Below are 13,010 nucleotides of genomic sequence, written 5' to 3' on the forward strand. Positions count from 1 at the left end.
ATAGTATGTGATAGAGATAGTTATATAATAGTTATATTATATGTTGTTTGCTGGGATTTACATTTGTCAGAAGTTGCTGTTTTTTTATTCATTATCAGCTCCAAAACAAAATATAAGGATATTTGAAATCACAATTTGATGATGAGCATGCTCCACTGACCCTCTGTGTAATTTTAGACTTCAATATATATACATATACATATATATATATATATATATATATATATATATATATATACTATATACATATATATATATATATATATATATATATATATATATATATATATATATATATATATATGTTTTATGTAGCAACAGAAATCACCTACACATTATTGTTTCAATGAATCAACCATAACAGGGCTCTGAACATACATACCATGACTTCTTTATAGAATTTCTCCCTGTCCAGGACTTGAGTCAAGCCAGTGAAACACAGGAATACACTGTTTTTGTCTTGTTATCTTAACTGAAGCTGATAACAGAATACACATGGCATTGTGTGGCACAAACATACGCCTGCTAAGAATAGGATTACAAACATTTCAATTCTTTTTATTTCTTTAAATGGCAGTTTTTTCAGCTTTCCCCCAGACAGAGGGATGCCCTTTGTAAGGGCTCACTTCAAATTAGTGAATGAGGAGAAGCTGCCGCTGCTGCTTTCTGGGACTCTAAGAGAAGGATAGGCCAGTGAGGTCATACGAGCATCACTGGGAGAACAACAGAGGACAAGCTGACAGACAGCAAAGCATTTTCCTACAAAGTCAAACGGTCGGACGCAGCAGTCATGTCCTGCAGTGTTTTTAGTGTTACTGCACGCTGCTGGCAGCAAGGACTCAAACCAAGATTAGGTTAGAATCCAGCTTGAGTCAACCTGCAGAAAAAAACATGACTTTCAGCGCTTCTATACTTCTGGAATAGTGTTCCATCCAGTTACAATGTCACGTTGGCATTGTGTCGCCTGCACCTTTCTTAAAATAACATGTCCAGTTGGGACAACAACTGAGTTGGAGCATTCCCACCGGTGTGCCAGTGTCCAGAGAGCTTCACATGGGCTTAAGAAGAAAATAGAAGGAGAAACCCAACACTGTTTAGTGCTGGAGTCGAGCGACACATGTGGCTTATAGATACTAATACTACTGTACATCATCACACATTTGAAATCAATTTCTCTCCAGAAACACACAAAATCATATGATGCCGGTTACAAAATACAGTAAAAGTCCTTCATACCAGGAACATTAATGTATTTTTTATGTCGTTGTTGAGTGTCAACAAATCTAATTGAAAACATGTCATTCATTGGAATTAAGAGTTTGCTAATTACCATGTTTGTGGAGGATTTGTTTCCAACTGTGAAGGCAAATGAAATGTTGAAATGTAGTGTGTGACCATGAAGTTAGAGACTCGGTGATACTGTAGCCTTGGTGTAATTTGCACTGCAGCTAATAACAGACGTTAACCGTGGGGGACACACACAGGCTGAAGATTTTTCTTTAGAGGCTTTCTACTCACAAACCTGCGCGCACCGTTTACCACGACGTAATGGCACAATATGAACAGTGCAACTCATGATGTGCAGTACTCAGTATCGGTAAACACTTTCAAACCAGATTTAATCACGCTGTTGAGCAACTCTATACGATTTCAAATGTTATTTTTTCAGATTTAAAGACCAGATAGACGACTCTGGGGCAGCTACGCATTGAATCCAAATCAGTTAATAATATCTTCAATGAATTCACAAATGACAAAACCTTTGAGCGAGCACAAAACACATTTGTACTATGTGTGTGCAAGACAATTTTTGGAATCGATTACTCTATATTGACGCCGTTTCATTTCCAGATTTTTCCGGTGGCGCCCATCAAGATGTACGCCGTTGGCGTTATAACCTCTGGTGGATTTCTGAGGACTATGGTTACCTGGTCCTCAGATCTCTGAAGGGTAAATCCAGACAGCTAGCTAGACTATCTGTCCAATCTGAGGACTATGGTTACCTGGTCCTCAGATCTCTGCAGGGTAAATCCAGACAGCTAGCTAGACTATCTGTCCAATCTGAGGTTCTGTTGACGGTCCTAAAACTCTCTGAACGTAACCACGGTTCCACAAAACAGTTCCTTCCTGGGACTATGTTACGCAAGACTCTGCGGTCGTCCGCGCTGTAGCCACGTCCAAGACATGGTATTGGTTTAAAACCGAAGTAACGTGTCCAAAAACAGAGACATTTTCCCTTCCTGGGACTATGCTCTGAATGCAGACCGTCCGTCGGCCTAGCGCCGTAGAAGGAATGGTTTAGATGCCAATCGAGCATCTACTGACAAATAGGGAAGCCAGCTTTGTGCAGCGGTGAGGTAGAGATCTGCGAGGACTAGTGGACATGTTACGCTTGTGAACGGTGATGAGGCTGAGGACGACGGCTTATCTCTGGGAGGTATTGGCTCGGCCTTTTTTGTACAAGAAATGCCACACACTGTGCCTGTCTGTCTGATTTTCATGTCTGAGAGATGCAGGGGGGGGGGGGGGTTGGGAGTGTCACCAGCAATCCACCAATGCACTGCAATTTTGGTTCAAGATTCACTGTTATTTTGGATCTTGTGTCTTCTGCTCAGGGCTGGTCAACAGCACGCTGCCCTCTGCTCCAACATAGCATGCTTTTCTTGTCTGTTGCACTTTCACTCCACACTTTCCAACCAGTGAAAACATCTAAACACACCAAGGATACCTTTTTACTCCGTATGACAGCAATGACTTCCAAAAGCAGAGAAACAATAAATGTCATGTTGAGGCTCATAAAATAGCACGCCTATTTTAAGGACATTTTGCGTGTCATGTCAACACATTTTCCAAGCTAACGTCACGATTTCAAACCAAACTACTAAGTTACGTTTAGATAGAGAAAAGGACTGTGGTTTGGTTCAAATGAGTTTGTTAAATTGAATTAATACTGTACGTAAGTTAAGGAGTCAATATAATAATAATCAATGTTGACTTTTAGTTTCACATGGGACACAAACAGCAGTCTCCTTAGTAAAAGGCCTGTTTGTTTGACTCATCCATCCATCCATCCATCCATCCATCCATTTATCCATCCATCCGACCATCCATCCATGCATCCATCCATCCATCCATCCATCCATCCATCCATCCATCCATCCATCGACCATCCATCCATCCATCCATCCGACCATCCATCCATCGACCATCCATCCATCCATCCATCCGACCATCCATCCATCCATCCATCCGACCATCCATCCATGCATTCATCCATCCATCCATCCATCCATCCATCCATCCATCCATCGACCATCCATCCATCCATCCATCCGACCATCCATCCATCCACCTCCCTCATACTACGTCGCAATGTAAGTCAGTAGAGAATAAAACCGCCTTATGTACTTAATTTGACCTATTCCTAGTTTTATTATTAGTCATACTGAGGTGAATAGGACATAATGGCTGTCTGTATGGTGGGAACATACACACACACATACACACACACACACACACACACGCACATACATATATATATATATATATATATATATATATATATATATATATTCAGTCTCATATGTATGCCAGTCCCTCCATTCTTGATCCAAGCAACAGTTTTGCTGAAAAATGCACTGATCAAGGTTGAACAGTCCAAAGTTTGTACGACTTCCCTGTGAAATCATTCAATATATAATAAATCATTTGATATAACAACATTCAAACGTTAACATTGTGAAGCAGCTGTTGTGTTAGCTGAGTCTGCTGAGCCTTCTCTGAGTTACTGATGGAAACGCACTGTCAGACTCTGTGCCTACAGTGGTGCCTCTCCTCTGTTGTATGGATGGGGATCTGGGCAGGGGAAGCTTAGAACCAGGACAAAGAGTCCTGATAATATACCCTACAGGTTTGTCTGGCTCCGGGGCTGTATTCGGAGCTGATGGAGGGATGGAACAAAAGCGGCACTGTACCTTGGGCAGGCTGAAGGAAACAATCGCGGGACTCTGGATGAGACCACATTGAATTGGGATGGGAAATGAGCAAAGGGAACCAACCCTCCCGAAATCTGGCGCCTGACTCCCAAAAAGCCCACCAGGTTAGTAGTGAGAAATCTGAGACTGTGTCCAGTCAAATAGATGAATGCAAGTGACACTGCCTTTCTATTTACCCCCTACGCCAACACAATTATTTGATTGCTAGTCGCACCGGGAAGCACAAGGTTCTTAAAGGTGCCATAATTGTTCAAATTTTCAGTTTTCTACGCAATAGCCAGAGGCACTGGATATTCAGCCAACTCAATAAAGACTATGAAATTTTTTTTTATGTGACATCTTAGCACGACATTATACTTCATTGTGCCTGTGCAGAAGCAGTGACACTGTCATTGAGCAGTGCAGGAGCAGCAATTTAGCCAGAGCTAAAGAAAGATTGGAGCTTGACAGCTTAATTGGAACTCCAGTGGATGTATGAGGACTATGGTTAACTGCTCCTCGGATCTCTGCAGGGTAAATCCATCCATCCATCCATCCATCCATCCATCCATCCATCCATCCATCCACCCCCTTTTACTACGTCACATAACATAACATATGATTCATGGAAAAACCGTGAGGTAAGGTGCAGAGCAGAGAGGCAATGTACAGCGCAGGAACCTTCTGGAATTGGTCGCGCCTTGAAAGTCATCGGCAACGAGTTCAAAGCTGAAATAACTTGAACTTTGAGAGCAGCACACAGCGGAAATTTTGAGCGGGGTGTGATGCCAGGTGCAGCGTCCAATCGGCGTTTTCTGTTGACGACTAAAACTACTTCTGAACGTACACATGTTCCACCAAAACAAGTTCCTTCCTGAGACTATTTAGGAGAGGCACCGCGGATCCGTCCGGCGCTTAGCACCGCCTTAGACGATTGTGATTGGTTTAAAGAAATGCCAATAAACCTACTTACTCTACCATCCCAGAAGGCTGTGTGGACTGGCCAGATGTTCCTCCTACCATAAACAAAAAAACAGCATAGATCACAGTAAACAACAGTCTTTGCAGCAAAGAAAGCCAACTCCCCAAAATCCTGAACGTTTTTTAGCATGCTGTTTTCAGATTTTCCAACAATATCAGTGAATACTGTATAAGCAGTTCAATCAGTCAGTTTATAGGTTATTATATTTATATGTAATAGTCATAGTTAATATTAAATCATGATCCATTACATTGTTCAATCCACGCACTGTTCACTTTTCACCATTACACACAGTCTACCATAGTACCTTACCTTATCATGGTCATTGACTTTCTGTGAGTGATTTATTTTTAGTCTTATGTATGTGTGATATATGTGTGTATATGTGTTTGTGTGTTATGGTTGTCTTGCTACTGGATGCCTAAAATTTCCTTCGGGATGAATGAAATATCTATCTATCTATCTATCTATCTATCTATCTATCTATCTATCTATAATAAGCATGGCTGTCTGCGTAAGACAAACTCAGACTTGCCTTCTTTCTAATGGTGTTGTTAAAGTTTTCTGTGCTTAGGCTGCTAAGAATACAGCAGTTCAGTCATATTTACCAGCAGTGAGCAGATGCTGTTCGACTGAGTGCATGTGCAGTGTGTTAGAGAACCTCCAGTCATCGCACAGATAGCATCTCCGAAACCAAGGCAACACAAATCCAATGTTGTCTGCTGATACAGCAGTGCCCCTCTGAATGGGCTTCACAAACACTCCTTTTTGGATTCGGGATGTGTTGCATCCCAGAAAACCGAAAACAGTATTTGTATTTTTGTATTTGTAAAGTATTTGTAGAGATTCTGAGCGTTTCACACCCTGGGAATACACAGGGATGAGGCAGAAATGGCTCTTTAAATGGAAGAAGTCAAATTTGGGCAATTGATTTGACAATTTTTTAAGAACCAGTGTTTGTATTAGCGACATGTGTTTTAAACTAAGAGTTGAGGAAAATGCACTTTCTAGTTTTCATAAACAAGGTGCACTATCTCTCCGATCTTTTTGGACTAGAACATCTGATCTCATTAGAGCAGGGGTGTCAAATTTTACTAAGGGCCTCACTGGATAAATGAGACTCGCATCTGCTTTTTTATTGTTATTTTTACATGTCTCACATAGCCTTCTCACTTACAGTTTGTTTGACATAAAGCCCTAAAAAAAAAGCCCTAGGTGCTCGGTTAAAAGCCATGATGTCTCTCTCATGGGGGGGGGGGGGGGGGCAAATTCTCTGGGCGGGCAAAGCAGAGAAAAGGGAGGTATGACCTCATAAGGGGAAGGTTCCAGATCGGCCCATCGGAGCTATCATTTTCTCAAAGACAGAGCAGGATACCCAGGGCTCGGTTTACACCTACCACCATTTCTGGCCACTGGGGGGCCATAGGCAGGCTGGGGGGGACGCATATTAATGTTAAATAAAACAACCTCATAAAGTGAAATTTTCATGCCATGGGACCTTTAAGTGTCGCATAGTTGCAGTTTAGAAAACAGTTTCCCATATTTTTGCTTTGGTGCACAACTAGGCGGGCATAAACTTCTTGTGAACCTAAATTCGTATGCGGAATGCGGGTCGGATCGAAATTTGCGAGGAGCTGGATCTGGCCTGCGGGTCTTTAGTTTGACATGTGCAATAGAGCATTACAAGCCATTTTAAATAACATTTCTGTGACATGTTTGTGCTGTGTGTGATATCTAAGACATAATATACAGGTACGTTTTTGTAGGATAGAAACCAAAATTAAGAACATTTTCTCTTCTTATGAAAGGGATTTAATTATGATGATCTATTGAACATTACTATTTGTATAATAAAACCGCCTCATGTACTTAATTTGACCTATTCCTAGTTTTTTATATTCTGTCATCATACACCGTGCAGACCCAAACCAACAGAGAATGTATCTACTCAAAAGTATTGCATCACAGTCTATCTCTTCTTCCTCTGTGCCATAAAAACTCATCAGTGAGCCCCACTGCTGCACCGGCTGACATGTTCCTCCATCACCATCAACACACACACACACACACACACACACACACACACACACACACACACACTCTACTTTATTCTGACTCAGTCCCACTTACACCGTGCTGGGGTCTGATTTTTAAATGACGCATACACGTAAACTGGTATTTACAAAAGCAGAGCATGTGTTGAGAATGTGTCGCCCCGAGATACGGCAGCACACAGCGCTTTCTCACATATCGGACACAACTAGTGGAACGCAAAGAGGTAATGAGCGGTGGGAGATGATTCAAGTTCTCGCTGCTACGCACAATTTTACAGTGATGGAGATTTATATAACTGAACTGTGAATGTACAGTTTTTGCGTTTGGCCCATGATGTTGTCAAGGGGTGTAGAGGGATGGGATGGGAAGGGTCCATCCCCCCCCCCCCCCCAAAATTGATTGCCCCCCCCCCACACACACATAAATTGAGCTAGAGTGCTGTCAATCACTCACTGTCAATGTTTGTCAAAAGAAGTAAAAGAACTACTGAACTACTTTGAATATGAACTTTAATGTGGATTTCTAATATTCTATTCTATAATAGAGTTGAATATTCAGGGTTTCCACCCTTTCTTAAAGCCGTACATCAACGGAGAGACAAACAGTAACGAAGATGCTGATGGGAAATGTATGAGCGAAAGTATATGTTTTATTTAGCATATGTAGGGGAGTCAAAGTGAACGTTTCCAGAAACATAAAAGTACAGTACAGATACGTGAAAATTCTACTTAAATGCATTAATGAAGTATTTGTACTTTGTTGTTGCACACGAGACAAATGTGAGTGAGCACATTACTACATAAGTGTAGATTTCGGGGGGGATGCAGGCAATATTTCCCCCCCCCATATTTAGAAGAGGTAGATTTCTTTCCCTGAAAAACATATGTTTCTCTTGACACGTTTCCAATATCTGCACTTTCTTTCAACATTTTTCAAGTTTTTTTTCCCGAAGCTTTCTATGAGTATGAGTATTTTGAATTGGCCTAACAGAAAGTTTTCTTTATTTTAACTGTAGCTACACAAAATTTCCACTTATTTAATTACAAAGTCCGGGTAATGACCTGCCAGAAATTGTTCTGTTATTTTACAGATGTATTTCTTAGAGTGCTGGAAATGAAGTGTTTGGCACTCAGATTCCTTTGGGGTACAACCCCTAGACCCCATGTTGGGGTCATGGGACATGTTGGTTACAACATATCCCCGCCCCCCCCAATGTTGAAACTAAACTTACGCCCTTTGACTACACCTACGCAAACACACACACACAGTCCTGGGCCTATAGGTTCACATAGAGAGGAAAAAAGGTTTCCGTTTGAAAAGCTTTGGAAACACCTAATTCTACTTTAAGCCTGTTGGCTGATGTCCAGAGCAGATAGCAGGCATTAAAAATTAAACAGAGGTACACCTTAATCATTATCTCCAGGAGCCAGTGGGCTGAGACTGCCATGCATTAATACTCTCTGACTCACTAGACATCTCCATTATTCCTTGTAGCCATGCATTCGCTAGTTCATATGTGAATTAGTCTCTCACACACACTCAGTGCCTTCTACCTTCACACACTCACATCCTCGGTGTGATCCTATGTCAGATGCAGATATGATTAAGGACAGTCGGTGTTACATGGCAGAGGCTGCACACAATCAACGTTAATCAATTAATGATTTTCTTTAACAGCGGACACTGGCTGTCTTCTAATCTTACCGCCTATTTACACAGGACAAAATTAATATACGATGACAATGCATTTTTAATGACCTACTTCCTTTCAAGACCTAGTTTAGGAGGCGCCCCCAGTTCCACATTGCAGGCTGGTTAGGGGGGCTCATAAGCGGGAGGTCATCTGGTCTGAACCACCTGTTCAAATCTTAATCTTATTGGGGACTTTTAACATGTTCAATAGTCGGAGAATTACCCCGAATGTCCATTTTGTCCACAGTGTCCATTGCATTTTGTCTCTTGTCTGCTGTGTTCAGACTCCGCTACATTCAGGAAGTGTCTTTTTTAAGAGCAGCATTAAAAGGGAGTTCAGCTATATGCCACTGCTTGAATTTGTTGATGAAAACCACGTGTAGCAATATATGATAATATTAAAGATGGGAATGCATCGTGATGTCGAATCGATTAGAATGGTTGAAAAGATAATCGAATCGTGAGACCAGTTAAGAGTCACACCCCTAGTGTCCATATTCAGCAGATACACGAGCAGAGCTGTCTCAACCTGAACTTTTTATCCACTCTGCTATCACATATGGGGCAAATGTCACAATCATGACACTACAAGGATGTGGTTGCACTCACCGCTGCATTAGCAGCTTAGTTATAATAATACGACGTAAAGCATAAGTGATTTGTAGGTCTAAACATGCATACTCTAAATGCTTGTTGTGAAGAAAAGCAACAAAAAAGTGATTTTTCATTGGAATATTTCCTTCACATGCTTATATGCAATAAATGATACTACTACTACCACAATCAAATAGACGGCATTATGTGTGCATTTCCAAATATTGTATTTGCGAGCATTTTAGTGCTATGCTAACAATTAGGTTTAGATAGCACAACACTAAAACTGTCAACAGTGAAGTTTTTACTTTAAATGTTTCGGGTTGTATTGATTCTTACCAATGACTTGAGACTTGAGTCCATGCCAAGGTTGTGTATGTGGCTGCCCATTTGATTTATTTTTTAATAATATGTACTGTATACTGTAACCACACCAACTGAAACATATGACTCCTAATGGCAGAGGCAGAGAGTCCCACTCCTCTGACAGTGTACAGCCTCACACAGCTGGACCAATCAGATTATAGCCAAAGAAAAAAAAAGAACATCAAGCACTGCTCTAAAATCTCAACATATACTTTAATGTTGTTTAGCACTGAACATACAATACAGAGTGGCTTATTAGCTATGAGAAAGACTAAATCAACTAAATCCACAGCAAAAGCCTGACCACTGAACACAGACAAACCTGGCAACCCAGTGAAATCAGACTGGCTGTGTCCCACTTCTATACCACACACTAATTCTAAGCAGGCTTTGAGTTTATGCTGTGTACCACAACGGAAATGGTAGAAAATTAAGTGTACTGTGTGTGTGTCTCGGCCTACTCCTCTTTGTCACCCAGTCTTCAGACACAACAAAACAAAACAAATAAAAGATCTTTTTTTCTGAAAATGACTTTTTTTTTTCCAGATCCTAAATCAATTCCAGTCCTGTTCTTCTAATAGCAAGCCCAGAACGTGCTGCCTGCTGCAGTGTGACAGTCAGATGTCGGGATTTCTCTCCCCCGCAGGCGCCCACACAGTGCAGCGTGTTGGTGTGGCTAACAGCAGCTCCCCCTCTCTGGGTCTGCTCCAGCTGCATCGCCGCCTCTGGAGAACGTGGACTCAGCCCCGGCGCTCTCTCCTCATATGAATGTGCAAAACAAGGCAGAGTGGCGGCGCTACAAAACAAATCAGGTATGGCTTTAAAGCACTCCAAGTGATGTGCTGTCTGCTAACCTTCATCCTCTGCTACTATCATAGCCTCTCTCCGGCTGGAAAACGATAACGCACTTGGCTTTAAAGCACTCAGACGGGCACAACACCTGAGAGTTTTGACCTTCCTTGTTTTGATAGGTTGGATTTGTGCGCTCAGAGTCACCGCTGAAAATGGCACAACAACATTGGAAACCAAAACAAGCTTGACTGTAAAATCACTGAAAAGGCTCTTACCCGGTATGCATACCACACCAGGAAATGGATTCTGCCCCCCCCATCTTTTTAATGGTTCTTTTCAGGCAATGTTGTTTTGTTCAACAACTTAGCCATTGCTCGCAAAGAAGGGGTGGGGTGGGGGGGGTCAGAGTTCACATCCCGATGATACTCCTCGATTGGTTGGCCTTCGTTATTGTTATTGTATTCATATAGCACATATCAGCACTCAGTAGCACAATGCTTGACATGGAGTTGATAAAAAGTGAGGGAAGCTGTGGGCTGACGAGTCATGGACATAGCGTTGCTCAGCCAGCGCCACGGTGGGACTCGATGATTTACTTAGTGCTTAGTATTTATTGTTATTATTGGGTTTTATTAATGATTAAAAATCATGATGAATATAACCGGATTTATCCTATTGGTTTCCGCCTCTGTACAGTACACAATATATCACAATGACACACGCATGCACAAACACAAGCACACACAGACACACACACACACACAGACACACACAAATTAAGTTAAACAACACTATATATATATATATATATATATATATATATATATATATATATACACTATATACTGTATATTGAAAAGAAGAATGAAAATCTGATCAGATATAGAACATCTTCCATAGTTTCACATGTTAACCATCAGCAGACTCCTGCGCAAACACAAGCGCGCGCACACACACACACACACACACACACACACGCACACACACACACACACACACATACACACACCAAATGACATCTAACTTAGGTCAAGGATAAAAATATATTTATCTTAATTTCCTTGGGTATAGATAACACAAAACAACAGCAAGCTGCTGATCTCCAAACATATGAGTGTGCCTTTAAAGTAAAACTAAGGAATGTTGGCGTGATTTCTTACTTTAAGATAAACGAAGCACCCTCAGAAAGTTGATTTCGGTAAGCTCCAGAGAACCTGAAGTGAGGCATCAGTGACAGGATTATGACAAGTGAAGACTTTTGACAAAGCTTTTAGAAAAGGAGTACTTTACATTATGTTCCACACTAGGAGGAACAGCGCTTAATGGAGGACCTCATTGGATGATTGTAGGGACGGGGCCAAGGCTCTTGGATAGCCACTTCCCTTCAGCTCTTGAGTTGGATGCAAGCTTCTGCTCTTGAATGATGAATGGGCTCCTCAACTAGCCCATCTGTAATGAGCCATTCGCAGCCATGACAACAGGAGTCTGCAAAGGTTGGAGGTGTAGAAGAGAGACTAGAGCTGCACCATGCATTCATTCATACACACACACATATATATATTTATATGCATACATATATATATATATATATATATATATGACATGCCCCCCTCCACTATTTAAAATCCCATTTGTGCCCCCCCCCACACACACACACTTTTAATGTAATGTGATCCATAAGTCTCAGTGGTCGGACCCCGTTTTTAAGCAATAAAGATAATTTGACATGTTTTTTTTTTCAGAGTTTAGTACTATTTTCTCTGAAAGAATTGATCAACTTAATTATTTTCTGGATTTTGTATCGTCATGGTCCGTAAACTTATGTAAAAATTGCAGGAAATGGGATAGAATATTTTTTTTGGCAGAGGACCCCCACACTAAGGGCATATTTTATATTTCTATATTCTGTTGAATTTTTCAGCATCAATTTACGGTCTTTAGTTATGTAAAGGAAATTATTATCATCCTGTTTTTGTTCAAAGCTCTCTGCATATTAAAAACATAACATGTGTCACAAATCTGTTAGATAATGAGACCTGGTTAAAGCCAGAAGCTCCGAAGTTTAAATTTACAGAAAAGACACCAAAATAACAAGAAATCACAGACACACACACACACACACACACACACTGTGCCCCCCCCCCCCACTTCTCAAACCACACCATATATGTATATATATATTTATGTATACATATATACACATACAGTGTCAATACATAATGTATATGTATGTATATATGTATATACAGTGTATATACAGTATTTAAAGTTTATATCAAATACAATACACAGTATATACTGTATATGTACTGTATATAATATGCAAATGAGAGGTTGAGAGATAGTGAGAGAACTGTTTTTTCCGAGACCTTCTGTACCATTGTAGTACTTGAACAGGCCCATATGAATCCCCTGTACCCCCCTGAAATCTCCACCTATGCCCCAGATCCTGTGTTGTATACCCCCCCACTTCTCAAACCACACCATATATATATATATATATATATATATATATATATATATATATATATATATATAATATATATATATATTAT

Source organism: Etheostoma spectabile, chromosome 5 (genome assembly GCF_008692095.1).
Source record: "Etheostoma spectabile isolate EspeVRDwgs_2016 chromosome 5, UIUC_Espe_1.0, whole genome shotgun sequence".
NCBI lineage: Eukaryota > Metazoa > Chordata > Actinopteri > Perciformes > Percidae > Etheostoma > Etheostoma spectabile.